The 26,451-nt window shown below is 37.2% G+C and overlaps 2 long non-coding RNA genes across 4 annotated transcripts in view; one reads left to right on the top strand and one right to left on the bottom strand.

Annotated features, from left to right (window-relative positions):
• Positions 1–26,451, top strand: part of LOC104911625 — a 140,508-nt gene that overhangs the window by 41,523 nt on the left and 72,534 nt on the right. For all 3 annotated transcript variants that reach the window (XR_004160265.1, XR_004160263.1, XR_004160264.1), the window contains exon 7: positions 5,529–5,668. This is a non-coding gene — a long non-coding RNA (uncharacterized LOC104911625). The remainder of the gene's footprint in view (positions 1–5,528; positions 5,669–26,451) is intronic.
• LOC109368458 lies at positions 23,831–24,445 on the bottom strand. The gene is made up of 3 exons (XR_002116503.1): positions 24,323–24,445; positions 24,068–24,163; positions 23,831–23,963 (listed from the first exon to the last, which is right to left on the bottom strand). It is a non-coding gene; the product is annotated as an uncharacterized LOC109368458 (long non-coding RNA).

Here is a 26,451-nt window from a genome sequence, read left to right as displayed (position 1 = left end):
TAAATTAACAGAAAAAAAAAAAAGGAAAAAGAAAAGTATTGGAATAAATTACAGAAATACGGAGCTATTGTGTGGTTGCCAGTCACAAGGTCGTTATTAGTTAGGACCTTGAAGATAAATGAATAGGAATTAAATGAAGTAGCATACTTGATTACTTCTTTCAAAAAAATTTCAGAGAGCAACAGCAACCAAAATTATTTGTTATCACAGGGGTACAATTTCAGGAGTCAGGCAAAGCAGCTGACTGCACTTCTTTCAGAGCATTCTCCCGGTGCCCAGTCTTTCACTGCACAAGCTAGAAACTAACTACTTCTTATCTTGTTCTGGCTTATTGGAGTGAGCACATAAGGTCAGAAACCAGCACAGCAGAGGGAACTAAAAGACTGGGAAGGCTGAGGCTCGGGGGGTGGAGAGATGACCACTACTTAGAGACAGTTGTCTCACTGTGCCTCTTTCATACAAAGTCTCTCTGTATCAGCTCTTTAGATGTATCTTGGAAAACCTGTGAGCTCACACCCCTCGTAGCAATTTGAGAACACGAAGCTGGATGTTGTTGAACATTTTTTCTCCAGTTGTGGCCTTGATTGTTTAAACCACTTTAACCTGGTAATTTATTTGCCATGAATGTCCGCTCGCTGGTAATTCAATGAAAACCTTGAGGCAGCTATTGAGAGAAAAGAAAGGAAGGGTAAAGTACCTGGTTTATTCTTCCTTTTCTTGCCCTCAATTCTTATGCAACCGAGAACTTTATTTTCTTCCAAAATAGAACAACTTAGATTCAATAATATTGATTGTTTGTGTAAAGGACACTATAATATTTGCTTGCCACTTTGCAAGCAGTTGGTAGGTTTGATTTTTAGAAGGAAAAAAAAAAAAGTGTGTTGCTGACTTGTGGCAGCTGGAGCTCTGTCTTTGGAAGCTGGGAACAGCTGCATAGAAATGACATGGATGCACCAGTCTGAGTGTGCTTGAGAGGTAGGTGGAGCAGAATAGAAGACATGAATGCCAAGAAGGCCATAAGAATTAATGAACAGTAGCATAAGAAACAATTGGTAGCTATTTCTTCAAACAACAACAACAAAAAGGAATTCAATTGCTACAAGGTACGGTCTGGCTTCTTTCTGAGATGCACAGTGTACAGTTACAGAAATGCTGTTAGTACTCATGTTGAGCCTAGTGTTTCATTTATCCTCTGTCTGTTTAAAGTTGGAGTAATCGAAGTCTTTATCTTAGGAGACGAAGGGAAGGGATGGTGTTGTCCACTTTCCTGATGATTCCAAATAACATTCTTGAAAACACTATAGGCATCTTTAGTACTCTTATTTGGAAATGTCAAATGAAACCCAAACTGACTGCTATTAATGTAGAGGTATCCTTTCTTTGAATGAGGACTTTGTTAAAGCAGCTGCAGGCTGTGTTTTTTGGGGGGTAATGGAGGGATGAGTTGTAGGGATATTTCTGTTTTATAGGGTTTTGTTTTATTTTTATTGTGTTCTTCCTTTGTTGCTTCTAATTGCGTGGTTTATGTTTTAGTGAGTTCTCTTAGTTCTATTCATTTGGCAGGGTGAGGCACTAAGAGTAAATTACAAAACTTAAGTACAAAAGTTACTCAAGATCAGTCGATTTGTGTCTGTAAGAGTGTGTGAAGGTCGGGTAAAAATTCACATAAGTGAAAGTGATGTGGTGAGGGGAGCTGAGAGGCTGGTGAAGGGCTGCATGGGCTTGGGGACCTCCTCTCTGCACCCCAACTCCCATAGCAATGACGATCCCAGCTCTCACAATTTTCTGGTTGTCCTGTACACCCAGCTAGAGAACTGAAATATGGCCTTTGTCTAAACTCAAAGCGAAAGTTAGAGTTCAAGTAATGCTTTAAAAATCATTAATTTTAAGCTCAAAGAAAATGTAATTTTCAGTGGATGCTGTGCTGTCTTGTGCTGCTTCATCAGCTCTGATCTTGATACTTTCCTTAGCAAGGCAAAAGAAAGTCTATTCTAATGACTTTTATTGCATAGATTGTGCTGACTCAGTGATTGAACCAACTAAGTTAATTTGAGAGGGACATCAAATTGGGTGGAATTTGAGGGATTTTAGTCTTCTAAGTCTCAGCCCCTTAGGCTTCACACAAAATGAAGCACATAATCAGCTTTCAGTAAGCGCTCGTTTCCATTAATCATAAACTATAGGCAAAGTTGGAGCTTACAAATTTAGGTCTCTTACTGTTGTTTCATGTTAACGACTATTATCTCTTCTTCCTATTGTATACAGCTCTTTCACAACTGTGTTAGCACAGATGGCGAAAATCCCTAGCAGAAAAGTAATCAGCATTTGTGAACATGATGCATTCAAAATAAATGACAGAGGAGGGAAAATGCATTGCTTGGGAAATTAGAAAGAAGATTAAACAATAATAATGCATGTAAACACATCCTGGGAAGCAGGCTGCAGCTTTGTTTTTGACACAACTCAAACTTCAGTGTATGTAACCTTCTGCTGAAATTTATTGACAAGACGAGGAAGTAAGCTATGTTAAAATTGGAGAGCAACTGATTGAATATCTATAATTTATAATGTTGTGGTTTTGTTTCCTAAAGCCTTTATAGATTACACCGTTCTGTGAAGAAAAAAGGATGCGCTGCTCTACAGATTTAAATTATCATATTTTAACTGAAATAGAGCTAAACATTTGACCTATTCACAGGCATGATAAACAAGCATTCTCTATTATCTGGAGGACCAACAGTCTTAGGTTTAACCTCACTGTGTGCTGCCGATTACTCGATCTCAAAACAGTAGACTAAGCATCATTCATAAACCTGTCACAGGGTTTATGGTAGTGCAACACTTGGATTTAAACAGCACTTTGGCCACTTTGCTTCTCATGATAAACTAAGCAACTTGTGGCCAATTACAAGGCCTGTACTGCGAAGATAATTCCTGAGTGACCAAGTTAAATTAGGATGACCTCTAGCTCGTTCCTTAATTCTGGTAGTCACAATGTAAATTAAATGCTAAAACTGAACTCATGCTCTCATCAAACCCTAAAGCTAAAATGTTTATTTGAAGAAAAGGTTTTTTCCTCTACGTTCCCTGTGATGTGGTCCTAGCTTTTCCCATAAAAGGCCTATTGCCTTGAGTGTTGACTAGTTGAGATGTGGAAATTCTTTGTGGTTGTTGGTCTGGAGAAAGTAGGCAGCAAGTAGGAGAAGCATGATAAGAAAGAGGAGTGATTCTTCCCCAGGATTTGGCATTATATCCAGGGAGTTCAAGTTTGCATTTTTGTTTGATAAACAGTAAGGAAAGCTGTTAGAAGCATCCACTTAATTTTCTTTCAGCATTTATTGCTGCTTGTTTGTGGTGATAACAGATGGAAGATAATGCACACGTATGTTTGTTAGGTGAGCGTAAACCATTTCTTACATGGGCTCTGTGCAGCTCTGCACAGGACAGGTGGTTGCCTGACGGCAAGTCAGCATCGTGTTGTGCACCTTAATGAGAGCCTTGGAACTAAGGGACTGTGGTAACTGTAACTTGAGAAATAGTGAGGCAGGGGAGGATAGTTTCATATGAAGAGGTGAACTTTATTGTGGATACATGCTTCAGCTCTTCCTTGCTTGTATTTGTGAATTAATGGGAGATTTTCTTGCACTTCTTCCTTTCTCCCCTTTACTGCTAGCTGATGAGAAACACATCAATATAGCTTCCATTTTCTGGGTAAAGAAATTAAGGATTATGGTTGAACTTAATGAACTACAAAGATTTCCTGTGTTTATGTGAGGATGTTGAATTCCATTTTGGCATTTCAGAACGACTGATGTTGGCAGGGACTTCTGGAGGTCACCAGATCCCCCTATTCAAGCAAGGGCATCTAAAGCAGTTGTCTAGGAGATTTTGAAAATCTCCAAGGGTAAGACTTTACAGCCTTTGTGAGCAATGTCTTCCAGTGTTCAGACACTGCACAGTAGAGCTCTTCTTTCATGCTAATACATATTATATATATACTAATTATTAATACTTAAATATATTTTAGTGTGTGTGTGTATATATATATATTAAAGGAGATTAAAATGGCTATATATACTAAAGAAGATGTGAAGGCTTGATCTTTGCAAAGTTGCACCTAAAACTTATTTGATGGTCATGATTTGTTCTGCCTGTAAATGGGAAATATACTGTACCCTTGTAGGGGCAGGAGGTCTAGAAAGGATATTTCATCAATGCTCCTTTGCTGGGGCATCATATTTGAGTTTTTCTCCAATGTTTTATATATCATATATAGATGTTTTCTCTACATTATTGAGAAATACTGTTTGAAATGCTCATGCCATTTTATACCATTGATACTATTTCACGTCCAGTAATATTTGGTCTAGAGGAGATAATTTGGTGGGGGATTTTTTTTTTTCTTCTTTTTTTTTCAGTTTTGGTGAAGTGTCATTGAAGGGTGCTTGATCAGTGTAAATAAATTGACTGGTTTTTAATCACCTTGAGAAACAAGTTTAAGGCACAACTTGTATTCAGTATTCAATGCTCTATCTTCTTCTCTCACAAGATTCTCTAGTAGATGCATCACCTATTTTGCAGCTATTTCTGGAAATTTCACAAGGCTGTACTTCCAACCTCGTAGGTGCTTTCCATTTGTGAAGTGCTTAAATTGTTATATGTTATCATGAAAGAATTAATAGGCATACAAATGGTAGATTTAAGATGCCTTTTGGAATTTTGGTGGTGAATAGTTTTAAAGAAAATGCTCCCCTCTCTTAATTTTTAATGATATATCAACAAATTCTTCTACTGGGTGACTATTGTTTTCAATAGAATGAAGAAAAACAGCATTTTCTAAAACAGTGCACTGCAAAATGACAATTTTAAATAGTTACAGAAAATAGAAGAATATTTGACTTCTTGCTCTAATGGATGTTAAGCTCAAGTCCTACTCTCTTTTAAATAAGGTCACTGGATTTTGTTATTAAATCAAAGCTAGTACTCTCTTGGCAATTCAACATCAGAAACCTTATGTCCAGAATGTTTGATATAGCTTAACCTTTTCTCCCAGGTATAGAAAGGAAATATTCAGGGTATGAGACTGTTGCAGCTGTCTCTTTCTCTCTCAGCTGGCTCATTTATGTATCTTCACGTATGTATGAAGATAAGTTACGTTTTTTTCTCACTGCTGTACTTGAAATGCGCTTAATCTCACAGTTAGTGAGTTGCTGTCTTCCAGCTTGATGTTTTTCCCCCCATACGGTTTTACACCTTCTCATACTGTTGTTTTGCCTCCTGAATTCAGGAGGTGCTAGCTATCACGGCCAGAGCAGTCTCACCTTTCCCTGTAGTTTTACCTTTCTGCCTTGCTTAGCTCTCTCAAGTTTCTCACGAGTCTTTTTTTTACAACTTAGCAGTTGTCTCACTGTATCCAAGACAAGTTTGCACTGCTGAGGTGTATAAAAATTAACCTAGGCTCCTGGCAAGAGGTTTACAAAAACTTGTGGTAAAGATGATGCAGGTTCTGTTAATCTGTTTGTTTTCAGATGTGGAAGATCTGAACCGGTGCTCCTTCACTTCTTGATGCAGGATCTCTCCGCAAGCGCTGTGTGCAAGTCTTGCCCTTAAAACTTTGAGCGCTGCATAAATTCTGCTGGTCAAGAGGCTCAGACTGTGACTGCAAAAGGTAGGACAGCTATTTTGATTGGAAGGTTCAAGTGTTCTCTTATGTGCCGACTGTTGTTGCCATTTTTTAAAAACTCTTACAAATCTTATTAATTAGAGCTCTTTGAGATCACACGTGCTGAGGGAACAGCATAGAGTTGCGCCGAGGAGGGTCAGTATGGGTGTGAGGAAAGTGTTCTGCACCAGAGGGCAATAGGCATGGAACAGGCTGCCCAGGGACTGAGCTGCCAGGGCTCAAGAAGAGTTTGGACAATGTTTTCACTTAGAAGGTTTGAAGTTTGGGTGGTCCTGTGTGGAGACAGGAGTTGGACTTGATCTTTGAGGGTCTGTTCCAACTCAGGATGTTCTTCTCTGCGATGATAACTGTAAGATAATTCCAGGTAATCAGTATTCTAACACAGTAAATATACTGCTTGTGATTATCTTTGATAAGGATGATAGTTAAGGTTTTTCCATAACTGTCTTAGGGCTGCAACACCTCTTTCTATGAAGACAGGCTAGAGGAGCTGAACTTCTTCAGTCTGGAGAAGGCTGCATGGAGACCTCGTTATAGCTTTCCAATATTTAAAGGGAGTTTATAAACAGGAGGGAAATCAACTTTTTACATTGGTAGATAGAGATAGGGGGAATAGTTTTAAACTAAAGGGAAGATGCAGATTAGATTTCAAGGAGCAGTTTTTCACTGAGAGGGTGGTGAAGTGCTGGCACAGGTTGCCCAGAGTGTCTGCGGGTGCCCCATCTGTGGAGGTGTTCGAGGCCAGGTTGGATGGTGTTCTGCACAACCTGATCGAGTACATGATCTAGTGGTTGGTGACCCTGCCTGTGGCCAGGGGTTGGAACTTGATCCTTGAGGTCCCCTCCAACCTAAGCCATTCTGTGATTCTATGTGTGACACAGTGACTTTGTAATGTAATAAATAAAAGCTAATACAGCAGAAGTTGAAGGCAGGAGTAAAGGATGTAACCTTGACTTCTACTTCAGCATTGTGGGTTGATCACAGTTATTGTAGCTCTGAAATTCTCCAGATGCTTTTAATGAGAGCTATTAATTCTACTTTCTTTAATGACATTAATTGTCCAGTACAGGACACAAATGGCTTGCCCTCAGAGAGAAGATTCATGCCTTGTTATAATCGGTATGAAATTCTTTCTGTCATTTATGCAACTGTGCTTTCTTTTCTTTTCTTACTGGTAACTGAATAGAACACACCAGCCAACGCATATTGTGCTAGTATCTCACAACTATTATTGGTGAATGAGTATCAAGCCATTAAGCTTGATTAATGTTAAGCTAAAGTTATTTCACATTACTATTACATCCCATGGATTTTTTCTTGTGTTATTTTACCTGTCCAAGGGATAAAGAAAATATAGAAAAGAATATTTATTCCCTTTTTCCCCTCCTTATAGAATTTGTAACCAAAAGTTGTGATGAGGAACTGATGGTCCATTAAAGCATCTTTTGAAAGTATTATATCTTTTGATCATGCAAGGAAGGTTTGGTTTTTTTCTTCCTTCATACTAAATAAGAGCGTATTTAGAGTTGGGACCATGCAGCAGATACTGTTTCAACTTTCTGGTCAGGATGTATGCCTGCTAATTGAAGAGTTGGTCAGAAACACTTAAATCTAAAATGTGCCTAGCCATTCTTGAGAAAGTTCAAAAAGAATTTTTGCCTTGTGAAATTCAATCCCCATACCAAGTGCTTCTGGGAAGTCTATCAGACTTTCACAAGCTGGTTCAAAATGACAAGAGGTGGAGTACTGTGCTGCTGGGTTTTGTTGGAACCATTTCCAGCTGCTCAAGGAAGGAAGCCTGGCATTATGTAGAACTCTCAGATATAGCTGACATAACTGCTTTCTTGAATCCCAAGAGAAACATTTAATTGGGAACCTAGATGAATTTTTTTCCTTTTTTCTCCATTAGACAGCAATAATTTTTCTGTGTAATTAGATAGTCAATGTAGCTTGATCAAAGAAAAATTTAATATCTTTCAGGTGCATTTGATTGGCTTCTACTAGGTTTTAGAAGTGTTGTGTATAATTTGGATACTCACTCTGTAAAGTGAGCACACAGCATTTGTAGAAGTATGTTTTTCTTATCAGTGCTGGTCTGTTTTGACATATTTCATTCCTTCTCCACATCTGGAAATAAGTTGGAAGAGGACTGGTTGATCAAAACAAAATTACAATTAGAAATTTATTTTTCTAGATTTTTTGCTGTTTATTTGGATTTTTTTTTGTAAAATATAAAATTAGAAAATGGTTTTTAAGAAGTGAATTTCTTCCTCTTGTAGTAGTATTTTGATTTTTTTTCTTAACAAATGCAAGACAATAAAAGATAAAAACAAGATACACAGGAAAAGGCTGTGCTGCCTTGCACCCTTTTCACCAACAAGTGCTTATGGTTCTGATGGGATTTAAATGAATTGAATTCTCACTTTAAAGAAACTGAGACATACCCAATTTCTAAAGACACTTAATTCATCCTTTAGAGTTGAGCTATTTTAGATTAGGGAGAAATGATTTTTTTTAATCTGTCCTAATGAACCTGTTCTAACCCCTTGGGTTTCCATAAGAAATGTAAATATTCACTTAGTTGGGCAGAATGAATTAATGAATTAGTGATTATGGAAATCACTAATGTCTCCAGCAAGTGAGACCTAAAGATTCATTCTTAAGGTTCCTGCGGGTATTCAGTCAGTACTTGTCCAGAGGGGATAAACCAAAACAGATATCACTGAGAATATTTGTGACCAGTATAAGATATGGAAATCAGAGCACTGTCCTTGCAGATCCGTCAGATGATGTAAAGATTCTGGGAATACTGTCTCAAGACAAAAAGACTTTGGATTTGGGTTAATCAGAGGAGAAGAGTTGTTTTATCGTTTTCTCTTCATGATTTTTGCTCCTTTTTTTTTTTTTTTTTTTCCCCCTCTTTTGAGGACTAAATCACCAAAAATGGTGAGTTGTCAAGGTACTGAATAGCAAGCAACATCTTTAGTTTTAAAGGTTTTTGCTAAGGGTATGTATTGGGTGAAGAACAGAGCACAGTTAGAAGTTACAAGTGTAATGAGTTGTTTGAAACCTGTGAGTAGAATCCTTCTGTAAATTGAACTCCATGTGTTACAAATGAAATGTTCCCATGTCTCTTCATTCACTGAGTCATTAGGATTTTCATTTGAACTCAAATAACATTGATCATGTAGATAAAACAAGGCTTTTGTGCATGTTGCAATTTGGGTTTTATTTTGCTTTTGATTCCAATTCAGGCTCAGAAGTCTCATTTTTATGGACAATGTATTTTGTTTATGTTTAGATAAGCACAAGGAAAATTAGGTTTGGTGTTTGTGGAGCTGTCTGTCTCTGTCAGAGTTGCAATCAAGATATTAAAAAAAATAGACCACGAGAAGCAATATTGAAGGAAACTCCTTGTCTAATGAATTCTGGAAAGGGTTAGGTAGTGAATCTTGTGTTAATAATGGGGAATGACTGGGGACTTCAGAAGGAAGATATTAATGTAGCTGCATAATACAACCATTTAATTGCTGCCTTGTCTACAACAGATAATTTTATTTATTCTTTTTAAATTTCAAAAAGTAAAGAACTCTATATGTGTTTTTCACATATATGGCATATTCCAGGTCAAATGTGAACGAGGCTGATGCACTACTGAGAAATACTTTGAGGGTGACCGAAGAGAGTGAAATAGCCAAAACTAAGCACATAAGGAAAACAAAACATTGCAATTGTCAACCTATCAGAAAATTTGAGCTGAGGAGGCTGAACAGTCTATTGGCCTATGGCTAATTAAGATGCTCAACCAGTGAATCTTTGAAATCAGCATTAGTGTGAAGCTGACTCTAAGGTGCTCGGTAGTATTCCCAGTCTTACTGTGTAATCTTAATAAGATCTTGTTTCAAGCACTTGGATTTAATAGTCTCATGCAGGGGGATGTGAAAGGCTGACTTCAAATTTGATATGGCCTCCTCTAAAGGATATGACATAGCAATATCATTAAGCCTTTAGTGAAAGGATGCTAAATGCGTAGTGGTTCCTGTGATGAGCTTAGCCGTATAAAGGTGAGGTGACAAATCATCTGAGTAATTCCAAATACACAGTAACTTCTACTCTCTGAAACGCTCCCTAAGGAGTTATTATTGAATTCAAAAGATACATCCAAAGAGTATTTAATCTTAAGTGTATTACAGCAAGAAAATACTCTTGAATGTATTGTTTCTGATATTCTGACAGTATGTTTTTGCCTTGTTCTATAGATTTTAATCTATTTTTTCTATGCTGATACCATTACTTATTGGTTGTTATGTTGGTAGAGTAGGTGTGTTTGTTTCCCTAGTAGCGATGTTTGTTGTTTCTTATTTGATTCACCTTACTGAAGAGATGGCAGTTGGCTAAACAGATGATTATGGATATGCACTGAGGGCAGTGGATATTCTTCCTCAGATGCTTAACTGGAAGCAACCATTTCATGGAGGCTGAGAGAGTTTCTTTTCCATCTCTCTTTCCAAGAAGGTTTCTTATGAGCTAAGGACTCACATGTGTCAGTATTTTGGCTGCCACAGTGACAGCTCCAGTATTATAGAGCTACGAGACTCAATGATGAGGCATTCTTGCTTCAACTACAAGAAGTGCTGCACTCACAGGCTCTCATCTTGATTAGGGATTTCAACCACCCGAATGTCTGCTAGACAAGGAGGCTAGAACTAGATGATCTTTAAGGTCTCTTCCAAACCAAGCCATTCTATGATTCTTTGCTGTTCCCTTATACATTAGTGAAAAACACCTATCAACCTTCAGGAGAAGTGGAAGGATGAGCATGTTTTTTTCTGGCTAGTATGGCCCAAGTCTGTTTCCCTTCTTTATAATTAAAAGCCTGGATGACTGTTATACTAGGTGAGGGAGGTTGCCATCAACAATATCAGAACTGCATCAGGAAGAAGCATTTGATGGTGGCTGCTTAGGTCTACACAGATAAATGAATCAGCTTTATCAAGGGGGAAAAGAATCAAGGAGGTAGTAACGAGAGAAAAGCTGACTGGTGGTGAAGGCTTCCCTTTTGCGTTGGATTCAGTCTAAACTTGAACTCTCAAAGACTGTGAGCTGAAGGCAGGCACAGAGCAATCCAGACTTCCCGAAGATCATCTGCAATTTTTAAAGAATTTTTTTGCAGTTGATGAACTTGCAGTTACCTACTTTTGTCCTAGGCATTAATCGTGAATAAATGTACTACAGCAAAGGTATGAGGTGTTCCACAAAAGCAACAAGGTGAAAGGAACCACCTGCCTTTATCAGTGACATTGATTTAAAAATTTGATTCATTTTTTATCTATCTTTGTAATATGGTTTTAACTTGTTCTGCCAGTTAGAAATCCTCTTCTTTCTTTGTACATCTTTATGGCATAAGTCTTGCTATCAAACCTTCTGACCTCAACCTGAGCTAGAGCTGTAGAAGGAAGCAGAAGTATTTTTCTGGAGATGGTTTTTTCTTACTATTAATTTAAGTATTTCATGAGTGTTTCAAATGGCTTTGTAAAGCAGAGAAAAACTGTATGTCACTGAAAGGCAAAACAACTATTTTCAGTAGGAAAAAAAAACAATTGCATTTTCTCTCTTCTTGATTATAATTCACAGGGCAAGAGAAATTTAACTACATTGTGTAAATATAGCATTTTAGTAACTAGTCATATTTAGCAATAGGATAACATGTAAAAATCTGTGACGTAAAGAAAAATGTCCAGCCCATTTAAAATGTCCTGTAAAAACAGTTTAGAGGAGTACAACTACATAAAAACTACATATACTTTAGAGAATGAGTGTTGTGTGATGAGTTGGTTTGTTTTTGTATTGTTTTTGTTGCTGCTGATTGCATGCCAAGTATGGAGGTTTTCTTGAACTGCTAAAATAGTCCCTCTCCATATCAGCAATCTTGATTGTTGAGTTCATGATGGAAGAGAAGTTCAGCCAAAGCTGGGATAATCATTTCTTTCTCAAATCACTTATTTTGCAGCTTTCTATTGTTATGTGGCAAATCATCTGTTGTGCTGAAATTACATGGGTGTAAATAATTCTCTGTGCCAAGATATCTTGTTTCTATACAAGGCAGCTGTTAGAAAACTGTAAAGACTCCCATTAGCTTATTAGTTAGAGCTCCCACATTCAGACTCTGAAGGGTGGCTACCCTTCAGTTAAGGAAAGGCACTGGACCAGCAAATGCATTATGCTGAGTTTCACCACAGCATCTTCTGTTTTATGATTACATTTAAATGCTGGAATTCTTATGTATAGTCTTAAGCACACTATGTACAGAATAATGAAGCAGGAAGATGTGAACATGTTAAAGCTTCATAGTAGTATGTCGCCTGATCTCCAAAAATAGCCCTTGTATTTGAAATAAATTTATGTTTTAAACAGGCTAATATTTGATAGGGAGTTATTCACCTGTCTCTGACTTAAAAACAGCAGGGAGGATGGACTTAAGGAAGGCCAAGAGAGCTCTTCATCATGATAACTTTCACCATTTCAATTATCTAAATTAGCTTCCATTGCAAATTTCCTCGGAATAGGATTTCTGAGTGAATGTCACTGCTTGAAACTGATGGCAGCAGCAAAATTATTCTGTGAAAATGAGGGGAAAATGAAGAACTATTTGTTTATACCTTAAGGCTTTGCAACCTCCTGTGAGAAATTAAGTATTATTCAGATAAGAGAGTTATTTAATCATTCTTATCAGCTGCCTTTTTTTCTTCTCAAATGTGGTCAGCAGCTGGAGGTCACTGTCTGATTGCTTTTTCTTTCTAAAATAGTATGACTATGAATAAACAGACCAAAAACACTTCTAGAGTTAGGATATAAAGGTAGCTGACATAATTTGTACGTCATAGAGAATACGTTGTCTGGTTCACAGGAACAGGGAAAAATTGTTTCTGTATGCCTGTGGTAATGCTGATTCCTTTAAAAGAGATGGATGCACCAAAGTATTTATGGCTGTTGTTTGGAGTGAAAATAGAATCACTGAAATTTCCTTATCTTCTACCAAATTCTTGATTTTTATTTTTATAGAGTGCTCTCAAACAGTATCTGGCATATCTTGATGTGTATTTTTATTTTTATTTGTTTTGGCTTGCAATTCATGTTGTTAATTGAAACAAAAGCTCTAAAATCATTTAAACCGTGTATTAAACTTTCAGACAGAAATTTGCTAAGAAATTCTATGTAATATTGTGTGCGTGTGTGTGTGTGTGTGTGTATGTAAGCATACATCTTGAACTTTTCCTTGAGAGGAATGCAGTTGCTAGTGCAGCAGTCCTTAAACCAGGAAGAATTTCAAATCTCCATCATAACTCTCCAAGTTAGTTGCCATGGTGATTTCTATCACTGTTTTAGAGGACAAGATTTCTATGGAAACAATTTTTATGCAGCCTCTTACTCTGTGTGTTCTTTGTCATCCCCTCCCTAAATATTTCAGTCCGTTGGCTGGATTTGATCAAGAGAAGGTGATTGCCTTCTTGTGACTTGTTGGGTTGTTTTGCTTTCTTTTTTTTATTATTTTCTTTAAAAGGCACAGATGTTTTTAAGCGATGGTGAGAGTACACAGCGTAATGCATACCTCATAGATTCCTTCAATTAAAGGTGACAGTCTGCTCATGTGTTCCTGGAAGGGCAACTGAAATAACAAAGGAACAAATATACTCAGCTTTGACTAACTGCTTATCTGCTCTGCTAGTAGGAAGAATAACTTTGTCTAAATGAGCACATTTATTGTATTCTCTGGGATGCAATATCAATTCTGATAACAGGGCAGCTCATGGTGCTCTTGAAAATCTTTTTCTACTTCCTAGACGTGGAATCGGTCTCTCTCCAGAAATGAAATGTGATTAAAAGAAGGAGAAGTTATGTGATGTTCTTGGGAAGGATAGTAATGGAAGTAGCATGTTCAGTAATCAATTCAGTTCCAGTTCACGTCAGTGCAGCCTGTTCCAAACAATCAACAGAACAACACAAGTGTTATCAGAGCTCTTGGTGCTCCACAGGAGCAATAATTTAAATTTTTATCTTGCTTTCTAGAATGATAACAACTAAATCTGCTGATAGCTTAAGATGTAATTGGGTTATAACAGGGTTTATGAAAACAGTCTCTACGAGAATTGCTTTTTTAAGATTTGTATTAGTGTTGGCAATATAATGCAATTGTTTCTAATGGTTCTACTGCATCTATCAGTTGATATTGCCTCTTGAGATCATGCTGTTCATTAGCCTTGAAATATCTAAGCATAAGTTCTTATTCAAGAACTAAACTACAAAACAAATCAAGTCTAGAATACATTTTCTCAACATTTTCACTGTATGTTTTCCTAGTCTTCTTAGAAATTTTGGACTAAGGAAACAAGTTAGGCTTGTTCAAGCATCAAAACCATGATTCCTCATTTAAAATGTTAAGTGGAAAAATGAGTTTATTTTCCAAGAATGTATGAAATAGGCTTGAACTATGTAATGGTGTCCTGCTTGTTCCCCTTCTAGTTTCTCCTTTGACCTGGCCGTTATGCACAAGGCCTCGTTCAGACAGGCAATGAGAAGTCCAAGGCCCAGCTCAGGACTGATAAGACTGTCTTGCTAAGAGAAATAGCAACCATAAATCTGTCTCACATTGAAGGGCTGAAAAAAAGACCGTCAGACACAAGGTTCAGCAACTGAGAACCCTCCTCGCGTAGGGATGCCTTCAAGACTATGCCTGCACAGAGATTCCCTGTAGCTTGACACCTTGCATTCAGCTTCTCATTCATTCAGATCCTCATTCAGTGATTAATAGCTTTAAGGTTTCTTAGCTTTGCTAAGGTTATATCTTTGTGCACATGTAATCCCTTAAACATAAACCATTAAACAAGTCTGAGTCTAGGACTGGATTCAGCTGCATGCAGGTTCCTCTGAGAAGGAGTTTAGAAAGAAAAGGGATCCATTCTGAACCCTGTGACTCAGTGAGGCCTCTCAGAGATGGGTGTTTACCCCTATGCCTTTGTTGTAAATAATTAAGGGTACCTTGCCACTGCATATCTTTTTAAGTCAGTTGTCTTTATTAAGTCATTATATTGTATCAATAAATATATTCCCACTTCTCTCTCAGAATTGAAATGTAGTTTCCAACCACACAGTGCTTGAGCTGCATTAGTTGTCAGTTATTAGACTTAAATGATTTTTCTTTGGCTTAAGTGGATTACTGTTTCTGTATTGGTAATACCAGATTTCCTACTGAATTTAATAAATGCAATTCAGAAATAGTATGTCAGATTTAGATTTAGATGCCCGTGTCTGACCTGGCAGGGTCTTTCTACAAATAATTCTACTGCAATTGTTTTGTTTATTGTGTAGATATAATTTTTTAAGGTCACCCAGATGAACAGCATTCTAGATAGCAATTTGACATGGTTTCACCTGGAAGGAATGGAACTGACTTCATGGTAGCATAAGGGTGTGCCTCACCCTTCCTCCTTTTGGTAGTTTTATCTATTAGTCACCCTGAAAGAGTTCTGCCTGGCCAGCACAAACAGGTTGAAGCCTGCAAAACTTGGTCCCGATGTTCTTCTTCCTCGATTTCATATCTCTTATGGCTTGCTTCAAAAATAATTACTAACTGGTGGTTATGTGGATTTGATCCATTTTACTTTTTTCTTCACTGTTTTGTTGCCTCAAAACAGAAAACTTTGTTGTTTGTTTCTGTTTGTTGAGCCCAATCAGATAAACCAAAACCTTATCTCTTTATCCCCTTGTTGTCTTGTTTCCCAAGTATTTTATGTCATTGTTATAGTGTAGTGTCACCCCAGAATGAAACCCATCATATTAAACTTTGACCAGATTTTTAAAATTGTTGTATTCAGCCTTGTGTTGCTGAAGCTAAATCAAATCTAAATAAAGAGGGTAAGCAAAAAAAAAAAGCTGAAGAGACACATAATCTGCTCTGCTTTTTCCAAACAACCATTTGAAATCAGTTTCTTTGCTTCTCATCAATGAAGAAACCTGTTAACAAACTTGGAATAGCTGTGATTATCCCCTAGCGAAGCTGTACTGACTGTAGAACTAATGTTTGGGTTTTTTTGTTTTGTTTTGTTTTGTTCTACACAGTTGTAGATTTCTGCAAGAAAAGAGAGGAAGACAAATCCCCCATGGTTTTTGAAGCTGATTACCACTTGGTTACATATAGATAGAAAAGTTGTGTCCAAAAGTTGGCTAAAATAGTTACGTATCACATTGTCAACTGATGTTTCTTTCAGGCCTCTAAAGCTTGCCCAATGATGCTCTCTTTTCTCACTTGATAATTTTAGTCTTCAAAACTGCTGGCACACTTTGGCGTGCTATGTGTTACTGTTAAAACGATTTGTTGAATGCAAAGATCATTCCTAAAATAGTTGCATATCATTTTCTCCCACCTTGCCATTCAAATTGCTATGCATAGTAATGAAGCTTAACATTTATGGCATTATTGTTTTAGTTTTTCTTTTTTGAGAGTTTGTGAACTTGCTCTTTCATAAGCAAATTGTGGTGTCCAGTGCCTCTTGGTTGTTTTTGTTTTTTCAAGTGATTTTCAAGTCTTTCTAATTGACGATCAGATTCTGTTAGAGACTTGCAGCATTAAGTGCAAGGTGATTGCTCTTCAGTTCAGCTGCTTTTCCTTGCACACTTGAACAGCAAAAGTCTCAAAGCTTACTCTAGATTCTGCCACGTGACATGTACTATATAGATCAAATTGCAATAGTGTTGTCTGAAGAACTTCCTTCTGCAGCCTTTGTCCTCCCACATTTAATAACCAAGGTTATTGTTGTGAGGAGAGAGTAGACTGAGGATTTGCATTGCAGGCTTAGTTTTTGTTGGCCTCTGAAAATTAAGGTCAGGACCTTGAAGTTATTGCCAATAATACTTTGGTAAATAAAAGGAAGGCTGTATGAGACCTACGTCTGATAGACTGTGAGCTAAGGTTTTCAGACTAAGGATCAAAAGACCACCAAGCTGGTGCAGTCACTGGAAGAGGTTGCATGAGTCAGTAGCCTGCAGAACACTAATGTGTAGGAAGGCAACGTGCTTTCAAACCACTCGTTTCTGTAAGTTGTTTAGTAAGACTAATCAGCAATTCATGTTGGATGGACCAAGACATCATGACAATAATTACTACTTTTAAGCATTTTATTGTACAGCGTTTAGGGGACCACTGCAGAGCATGTTTCCAATAGCATGCTCACAAGGTAGATAAAAAGTTATCTTCTCAAGAAAATGGGAAATGTAAGTATGTTTAGGCACTGAAGAAATTGATGTTGAAGTAAACTGTTTGCAAATTTATTCCAGCCTCTTGTAACCTGAAACAATTGCTATCTATAGTTAAAAGCAGTAGCTCCCAGGAAAGATAGAAAGCTAGCAATAAAATAGCATAAAATGTATGCATGACACTGTGCACTGTGGGATTTTTTTTTTGTTTTTTTGGTACTATATATCTTTCTGATCACACCCACCTGAGATGAAGAGGAATTTCCTCATTACTTGTTGAGGCATTTATGGGCTTTCAGGCAGAAATATGACTGACCTTCAGTAGTCAGGTAGCTCGCAGTGTCCTAATATACTTAGAGCTTTTTGTTCACCCACATGAATACTGTCTCATTTGGTCGGTGGTTGTTGTATTGTGTTGTGTTTTTTTGCCTTAAATTTGTTTTTTTTTTTGTTATGTTTATATTAGCATCTTGTTTAGCTAGCTGCATTATTTGGTTTAATTTCTGGTTTAATTCCTCTTTTGGGTGTTCGGGGTTGGTCAATATGACCGCTGCAGAACAGGTGCTTTACTCAGGTGTAAGTGTGATGTTCAAAAAACATGGCTTGGTTCTTAGGAATCCAGTAAATAATGTGCATCATGATATTAAGTATAAGCTAGAAGAAATGATCTGTTCTCATTGTGAAACTCATTGTGTCTACTCTTAATGTATTCTTAATTAATAAGCATACTACCTGCTTACATTTTTTTCCCTCTTAATCCATGTAACTGGAAGCATTATTATGATCCTTAAATCTAAGTTTTGTTTGGGCTTTTTTTTGTAACTGTATCATAGATTAAAGGTTATCAGCTACAAGGATTTCTTTTGTTTTGCCAGTACTATCTTTTGAAGATTATGTTGTTCTGAGAGTTCTGTCAGTTTGCCAGCATGAAACCATGGCAATTATTTTAAGCTTTTTAAAAATGTTCTGAAAATACACATTTGTAACATGTGAATGAGATCTGACATCATCAGAAAACTTGGTCCTATATCCCCATGTTTAATCCTTTAATAGCAGGGATGTTTGTTATTGTTGTGAAGTTTTCATTCTTTTGAATGATCTCAGAAAGACAGTGCATGCATGCATGTAACAACTGTAGATAAGCAGTTTTCCCTTTCCCTGCTTGACTAAGCAGACTTAGTTGTTTGCATAATCTTCAAAGTAGTCAGCAGTGACTAGCTTGGGGATTAAAGGCCATCACTTGTGAATAAGTGAAAATGCTACACAAAGATGTGTGCTCCTTGGCAGGCATGCTTACAGTGGTTATGGTTTTGAATTTATAAAACAAACCTGATTTTGTCCTTTTTGGGATGTTCTGCAAAAAATGAGGCTTTTAAACCTTAGGTTAGTATCAAATTAGAAAAGGTATGGTATCATCTAGAAGTAGATGATGTCTGGTTGGTAAATTTTGTGGGGGTGAAAACCTGGTGCAAATCTGCTCCTTCATCTTCCATGTGGGAGTGAAGGAGTATCTCTTTAATTTTCAGGGAAGTTTTAAACTAGATACTGCATGTATGAAACATATAGGTGAAAGCAAATATATTATTTGTATAGATACGTGATATTATTTAAAAAAAAACAACCAAACAAAAAAACCACACCAACAAAAAAACTTACTTAATTGCATTACATTCATATACAGAATTCAAATGCAGAGTCAGAAACAACTCTCAGTGACCACATGTAAGAATAGGTGCCAAGTCTGAATTCTGACACAAGAAAGCTATCACCTGCATGTACAGAAAAAGTTTTACTAGTTAAGACAAACTTTGCTGTAAACAAAGAACAACTGCTTTCAAAGTAGTTTTTACAGTATGGAGAATGTTTTATCTTGCTCTGGTATGTCATGGCACATGTAATTTTTTTTTTCTAGTTTATTTGACCATGCATATCTGTAAGTGACTATATAATGTGACTACGTCAAATTTAAGACTGTACTGTGACGTAAATGTTGATGAAGTGGGTGCATGTGTGGCTGTCTAAAACCCATGCATCTCTGCTATCAGAATAAGATTCCCTATGTCACCTGTGACCAGGAGCGGGCATTTAGGAAGTCTGATGGATTGTCTGTTACAAATGGGTCAGGTTGTGTTACTGTTAGCAGTATCAGATGCCTGAATTTTCTGTAGGATTTGTTGAGTGATTTAAAACACATATTGTGTTTAAACAGAAAGGAGAAAAAATGCTTTATTCTATATTTTTGCAAATGTATTAATTAAAAGATAATTTAATCCACAGGGAAAGTTCTTGAAATTAAGTAACCCATAGTAAGTATTTTTAAATCTCAGTCATTTGTGTTAGCTGTCCCAAAATATGTCTCCACCTAGTATGGTGCGAGGGGTAGACTAAAATGCTGAGATTTAATTATACCTATATTTTATGACTCAACTGTATTTTGTGATAATGTAATCCATTCATGAAAGTAGTGTTGTAAGTTCTATGTTTCATCTTTAATATGTATGACAAAACTGAGGAGGAGGTGCACAGGCATGAAAGTGAAGCCCTGTCATGGACATTTGCATCTTATCGTCGTACCTTGTTTGTTCTGTTGTGTTTCTTCAGTGTGGTGGGGAATGAAGCTAAGAGTGACTGTGCATAGTGAGCCCCTGATTAAAGGCTGACTGACCAGCCTTTAAAAGTAAAAAATAAAAAAAATGCATCTCCGAGCAGTTCCCAAAGGCTGTCCTCCTGCCAAAATTTTGTTCTGATGTTTGTTTACTTCTCCTATTGCTGTCTTACACATCCAGTCATAAAGTGATGGTTCTAGATGCTGAGTAGATTTGGAAAACATAAGAAAATACACATTTTTTCCTCATAAAAGGAGCTGTTTGTTCTTTTATGTTAACAGACAACGTATTATTCATAACAAGAGTAAATTTAGTACAAGGTGTCATCTTTTCAGAATGTTAAATGAGGAGACTGACTCCAGAGTCAGTGTTAGCACTACAACTGCCAACAAACTCAACAGGGGTGCCAACCAACCTCAATATAGCTTGCTTTAGATGTAAACAGTGTGAGAAAAATGCATCCTGAAATTTCACTGTTGTCTTTCTGCTTTATGACTTGGCCATAAATATAACCCGAAGCTTCGTATGGAAGATAAGTATCAGAAATAAAAGTATTTTACCCAAAACTAGAAGGCAAAAATAAGGAAAAATCCATCTTTACTATTATCTGAAATGTCATTCATTTAAAAGAGCACATTTTATATGGAACGTATATAATATATAATAAATGTAACTTCACTGAGGTGGAATGAAAACCTACCTTTTCTGATGGTGGTGCTTCCCTTCCTCCCTGCCCACAGGCTCTGATGGTCACCGTGCTTTGATCCTGTTGTACTCACTCAGTTCTTATATCAGATAATGCCCAAATCATCTCGTGGAATTTTAGTGATTCAGACAGTTTGTGTTTTGGTAAATATTGTCCTAATAACTGGGATGGTCAAATTGGCTTCTTCTGTATGCGGCATGAAGATTTATTCACCAGCAGGAACTGATTTATTAGTTCTCCATAAATATGGTTTTATTACCGGCTTGCACTGTGTTTATTTTCATGTGCATTCTAATCATATTTTTAACATTTCAATTAGTTCATTCAGTTTTACTTACCACATTTGTTATAATTTCCAAATATAGTTTTTCCTTTTTTATTAACACAATTTCAAGTAAAATTTTAGTAAATGTCATGTTTTGTCAAGGAAAGGAATGCATGGAAGTGATTTATAATTCTTCAACATCACTGAGTCTCTGCATGTAAGACATCATTGAAAGAAAGTCAGTAGTTGTTTGGAGCATTAAATAACAAGTAACTGAACCATTAGGGATTGTTGTTTTGTTTTTTTTTTATTATAGACTGTATTTCAATTAAGCGTTTTAATTAGGAGTTTCAACTAAAGACACTGATCTTCTTAGTTGATATTGAAAAGCCTGAATAAAAACTACCAAAAAACCCCTCTGTTCTTCAAAGGTAACTGAAAATTTTAAAACCAAGGTTGCATGTCCAGATCATGGCCAAAGCTGCAGCTTTGATACCATGTATTATCGTCAAAAAAGTCTGGAACCAAAACAGAGGCCTTTCTTTTTTCCTATAAAAATAATAGGACCACGACGCTGCCCCAAAGTAAATACAAGCTGTAATTGCTTTACAGTGCCAGAATAGTCTGGCTTTTTTACTGTGCTTCTTTATAAATAATTCCTTTCTGAACGTTGTCATGATTCACCCCCTCCTGTTCTGCAAGTCTGAAGTAAAATGAAAGGAGAGCAGCTCAGAGGCATGCAGTAAATGCTGCCATCACAGTGTGATTCTAGGTGAGAGATAATGAGATGACCTGATTTGCCAATTATTAATAGAGTATTGTTTGGGATGTAATTATTTTATATGACGGTAATACTGACAATAACACTTTTTATTCAGGTATAACCATGTAAAAATGGTTCTGTAATCTTAATTTAGATGACACTTAATATTTGTATAGAACAATGTACCAGATCTTACTGCTACAAAATATGCTTTTTTCTCCAAGAATGATACTTTCATGGTACATGAACTGCAGTGAGGACTTGAGCAGCCCTAAGGCTGGTGTTTGGTTCTCACATTGACCTCTAAAGTAAATGCTTGTAAAACAGGTTAGGTCCTATGACACTGTGCAGAATAAGTTCTGGGAGGGAGGCTGGGTAAACCTGAAAATTATACGTTGGTTTAGTAAAGAGACATTTATTTTCTGTATCCAATGTGCAGATTTTCTCCTCTAGTCCTCTCTTCTGCCCTTCTCTTTCTATTTGGCTTAATTTTTTATCATCCTATTTTTTGAAGCCAGTCATCTTGTTAAGAATAAATGATGGAGGAAGTGCTGGGTGTTGGGGTGGGAGCAAGCTCTATTCATCTTCTGCTCTCAGCACTTCTGAAGAAATGGCTTGTTTAATTATGAGGAGCTGGGACGTGGTTGATGAACAGCTATAGGAGGCTGGGTAGAAAGGGTAGAAATAATTCTCAGAGGTTGTGGAAAACAATTACTATTATGGGAAAGAGTTTATCAGTCACTTAGATAGAAGGGATTTGTCGGCTTGTCACCAGCATCACAGAGTTTTGGCTACGTTCCCAACTGCTGTTAGAGGTGCAAATAACAGCAAGTGTCCCAAATACTCTTTTACCACCTTCTATTGAGTATGAGATTCTGACTGTTTGTGTACCCAGCTGCTGTGATTTGTGCTTTGTCACCTGAAAATTGAATTCTCACGAATTAAGCCACTGTGTCAGCTATGTATGCTCAGAAAAGGAAGCTAGTTAAGAACAAATTATTGAAATATTAGCAGGCAGATCCCGCTGCTAAAGCATAACTGAAAAGGTCAGTGCTGTTTCTATTTTCTAAGTATACATGAGGTAAAAGTGGAAGGCTTTAGATCTATCGTCGGTATATTTTTTTGTACACTTACATTAACTGTTTTGAATAATCAGAGCAGATTCCATATTCAACATAAAATGATAGGGTATACCCATTTGCACAGTTCTGAATAGATTCATGTGCTGTTTTATGTCTTAAACACTGCAGTCACGCTGACTAACAGCACCTCAGTAACAATAAGAGATCAAGGCCTAAGGAGATAAGAACACAAAAGAGATCTTGAGTCATCCATCACATACAACGTAGTATTAGATGATGGACTTTACCTTTCCAAGTCAGAGGTTGTTCTAGAAGCTCAGCTGACTACTATTTCAGCCTAAACATATTGATGCCCCTCTTGTTGTCATTTATTCTTGTCCTGACATCACCTTTTCCACTCTCTGGTGTTTATCTTCCTGGAGTGTTTGTAGTAAGTGACCACATTTTTTTCTCTATTTTCATTTAGAGAAACTAAAATCCACTCTGGTTCTGCAATGTTTTCTCATTTTTCACTTCAGTTTTCACATGCTATGGCTCTAGGCAGGATGTAAGTCCCGTGTGCAGATTGTTCAAAGTGATTTCTCCTAATGGTATTAGTGACATCTAGCCTGCAGGGAAGGGAAAATGTCATTCAGATTTCATGTATGAGGTTACAGTTTTCTTTCCTCCATTGAAATTGCAAATTCAGATGAAGTAAGAAAGAACATGAAATGAGATTAGTGCAAAAGAATTGCTTCCTCCTTCTTGATAGCCAGTGTTTCCAGCAGTGGGGACGTGGAGGAGAAGAAAGTTCAGGTCTTCAAAACGTGTCAGGTATCAAAATGTCATTGTAAAAACCATAGAAAGCACTTTTGTGTGTAACAGTGTCCCTGGTATCCTGGCTGTCTTCTATACAAGACTGTGCCTGGAGGATCAGGGGGCCAGCAATGGTGATTTCCTTAATAGAATTCATATTCTGTTTTGCATAACAACAGGCTGAAAATGCTGTGTGCCTGTTGGGAGCATCCTATTGCATTACTGCAGCGTTGTCACAACCCACCTATCTATTCTGAAAAGCTTGATATTTATAACAGTGTATTTTGTCTTTTTCAATTATTCACCCTTCTTACTTATTCACTAATTGTAACTTTATCCAATATAAAGGAGAGTAGCATCAGTACATGGGAGAAAAATCTCAAATTATACTAGTATAAGAAAATAAATTCTTTTTAATGTGAATTCCTTCCTAGCATGTGATTGAGGGGCTGGTTTGTAACCTGTATATTAAGCACTGGCAAAACGGGGAAAAATGCTCGAGGAGGGGAAGAGAATACACTTGTCAGTGGAAAAAATGCTTTGTGTGGCAGATGGCTAAGCATCACCAGGGTAGGCTCCCACAGAGTCGGTCACACAGCACGTGGCCACACTGCATAGCCTTCACCTTCTTAAAGCAATTGTAAGGACTGACAGCGCAGAGAAACAAGGGCAGTGCATGTGGCTATCTATACATGTTAAGGACATGTAATTAGCAAGTGCCTTTAATTAACCCTGTGAAAAGCATCTGGCACTTGAGCTGGAGGCAAAGATGAATCATCTCGCTGCCTCTGCAGTCACTGGTGAGGAGCCAACCTGGGAAGATTAGAAATCGAGATTAGGAATCTAAGGAGACAGTTTGTGTTGATGTCTTGTAGCAAATGATCACCTGGTATTCTTAGCCTTTCACTTTAACATACCTTGTGTCCAGTCATCCATCCCACAGACAAAAAGTGACTTGCTGAAATGAAAATATAATCCCGAGAATCTTTCCAAAGCCCATTGCCTTCATCTACCTGCCAACAGAAAATAAGTCAAGATTCCATTGCCTCCTTTTGTTTTAGAGCATTTTGGAAAATACAACAAAGAGGACTTATTTTCCTTCTTAATCATCTATCTCCGTTCTCAAGTGTTTATTCCAGAAGGAGGAAAGAAATGCATTAGGATATCAGCACCTTTGTACAAAAATGTCTACGCTGAGTTGACCCTGCGGTTGTGTTTCCCTTTTTTCTTCTCCTCCACCCTTCCAATGCTGTTTTCATTCAGCACCTCCAGTGTTAGTTTCTGCAGTGTTTGGAATAAATAAATACAGACAGCCAAATACCCTTTTACCACCTTCTATTGAGTGTGAGATTCTGACAGTTTGTGTACACAGTTGCTATGAGGCCACTGCACCAACACCACTGGTCCTTCTCTGTGTTGATGGTGCCTTCTCAGAGGTGGTGGGAAAGCCAAGAGCAAAGCTAAGTGCTTTAGTCCATGCTGCAAAACCCTTTCCTTACAGCTGAGTTTGCTGCTGTTGCTTTGTACGTTAAACTTCAGTGAATATCCACGGGAGTGGTCCATGCTAAATCAATTTTGAAACGTGTCTCGGTGTCTGTGCTCATTCAATGAAAGTTATTTGTTAATTGAATTGTAAAAGTAATTAATGGTAATAACTACTCTGCATTTAAATGGTCTGCTGTGCTAACTCTGTGCATAAATCCAGATGGCTGAATTCCTTGACTTCAGGAGGCAAATGAAAGTGAGAGCAGGCTGCTCCCTCCAATCTCCTTGTGACCATGGTCTGCTCTGACATGAGAAGGGGACCCTGGCCCAAACAGCAGTACCCACTTGATTTGGGGAACCTGTTCTGTGCTGAAGTGGCACTTGGGCATCACTGGGTAGCAGAGGGTTGTAGAAGTTACTGCAGAGGAGAATTTTGCCTGATGATGGCGTCAATTTTGGTCCCACAGCAAGGGATACAGACAAAGCAGTGAAAAAGTAAAGACTATGCCTTCTCATTTTGAAGTCCTGGTAAATCTATTTTTTTCTCCTTCAATATACTTGATTTCAGTGTAATTACTTGTTTTTATTTTATTTAAGAAGGTAATGTGTAAAGAAATAACATTAGTAGAAGAGTTGGCAGAAAATTGAAGCGTAGAACAAAAGATTGAATATAGGAAGCTAATATTCATTTCAGTATTATCAAATATCTAATCCTGAAATTAGTTGTTACATAAATAAACATCATTACCTTCCCTTAGAACACTAATAGATTATTTACAGGATTAAGAAAATCTAACTAGATCTCTGAAACAGAACAACGTATGTGTTTGTCCAGGATGCAGGGCTGTGCAAAATGAAATGCAAAGTAAAAGTTTGACACATATTTTGATAAATACTGCTTTTTTTCTGTTAAGAACAATCAGGCTTTGGAGAATCAGGAATGAGCGATGTCTTTAGAAATTGGCTGAAAATGGCAACAGGTATAGGCGAGCCATCTGATTTAGAAACCAAGTAAAGCATTGTACTTTTACATTGTGTATTTTTCAGTTAGCGATCTTCAGCTTTATATCAAGGCACTTTGGTACGTGGCTAACCAACAGTAAATATGAAAGTACACCATTATTTCTAAAAATCCTGTTTTTCATTTAGTGTTGGGTGTGTCTTACCAGCTTAAGTGTAACTATGCCAACAGGAGTAAGTATGATGACAGTAATTCCCAGGGTGACTGTGTTCCTAGATGAAGAGTGAAATATTTGATCACTATAAAGAAAAAAAAAATATCACCATTTGACAGAAGAAACCTGTCAGTGGGCTTTGATGTCAAAATGTTTCATTGTTCATCTTTTACAGGTTTAACGTGATTAAATAATTAAACAATGTTTCCTATGCCAGGGCGTTCTTGAATGAAATGCTCATTAGAGTACTCTGTTGCAAACTTGATTTTTGCAAACTTAGCTGTAATTAATATTTGCAAAAAGTTTTTCAAGGCCAATACTGGCTACGATAGAGGTTTGAAATGCAGTAAATGCTGACTTAAAGCATGATAAAGTGTTTGTATCTTTTTGCATCACTTCACTAGTATCTCATTAACTCTAGTGAAAGCAAGAGGTATGTGTAACCATATGGAATTCTTTTCTTGTCCTGTTCTTGGATGCTTGCCTCCCACGCACACATCCCAAAAGGTTGGCAAAGGTCTTCCCATCAATCATTCTGTGTAAATACTTATTAGTTATGGACTTTGCAGGCAAGTCTACTGAGGCCTTATTGTCTTTTCAGTGAGAGACAGTTTTGCCTGCTCATCTGTTCTATTGGCCCG

Source organism: Meleagris gallopavo, chromosome 7 (assembly GCF_000146605.3).
Source record: "Meleagris gallopavo isolate NT-WF06-2002-E0010 breed Aviagen turkey brand Nicholas breeding stock chromosome 7, Turkey_5.1, whole genome shotgun sequence".
NCBI lineage: Eukaryota > Metazoa > Chordata > Aves > Galliformes > Phasianidae > Meleagris > Meleagris gallopavo.
This window is presented reverse-complemented; position numbering and strand designations above follow the sequence as displayed.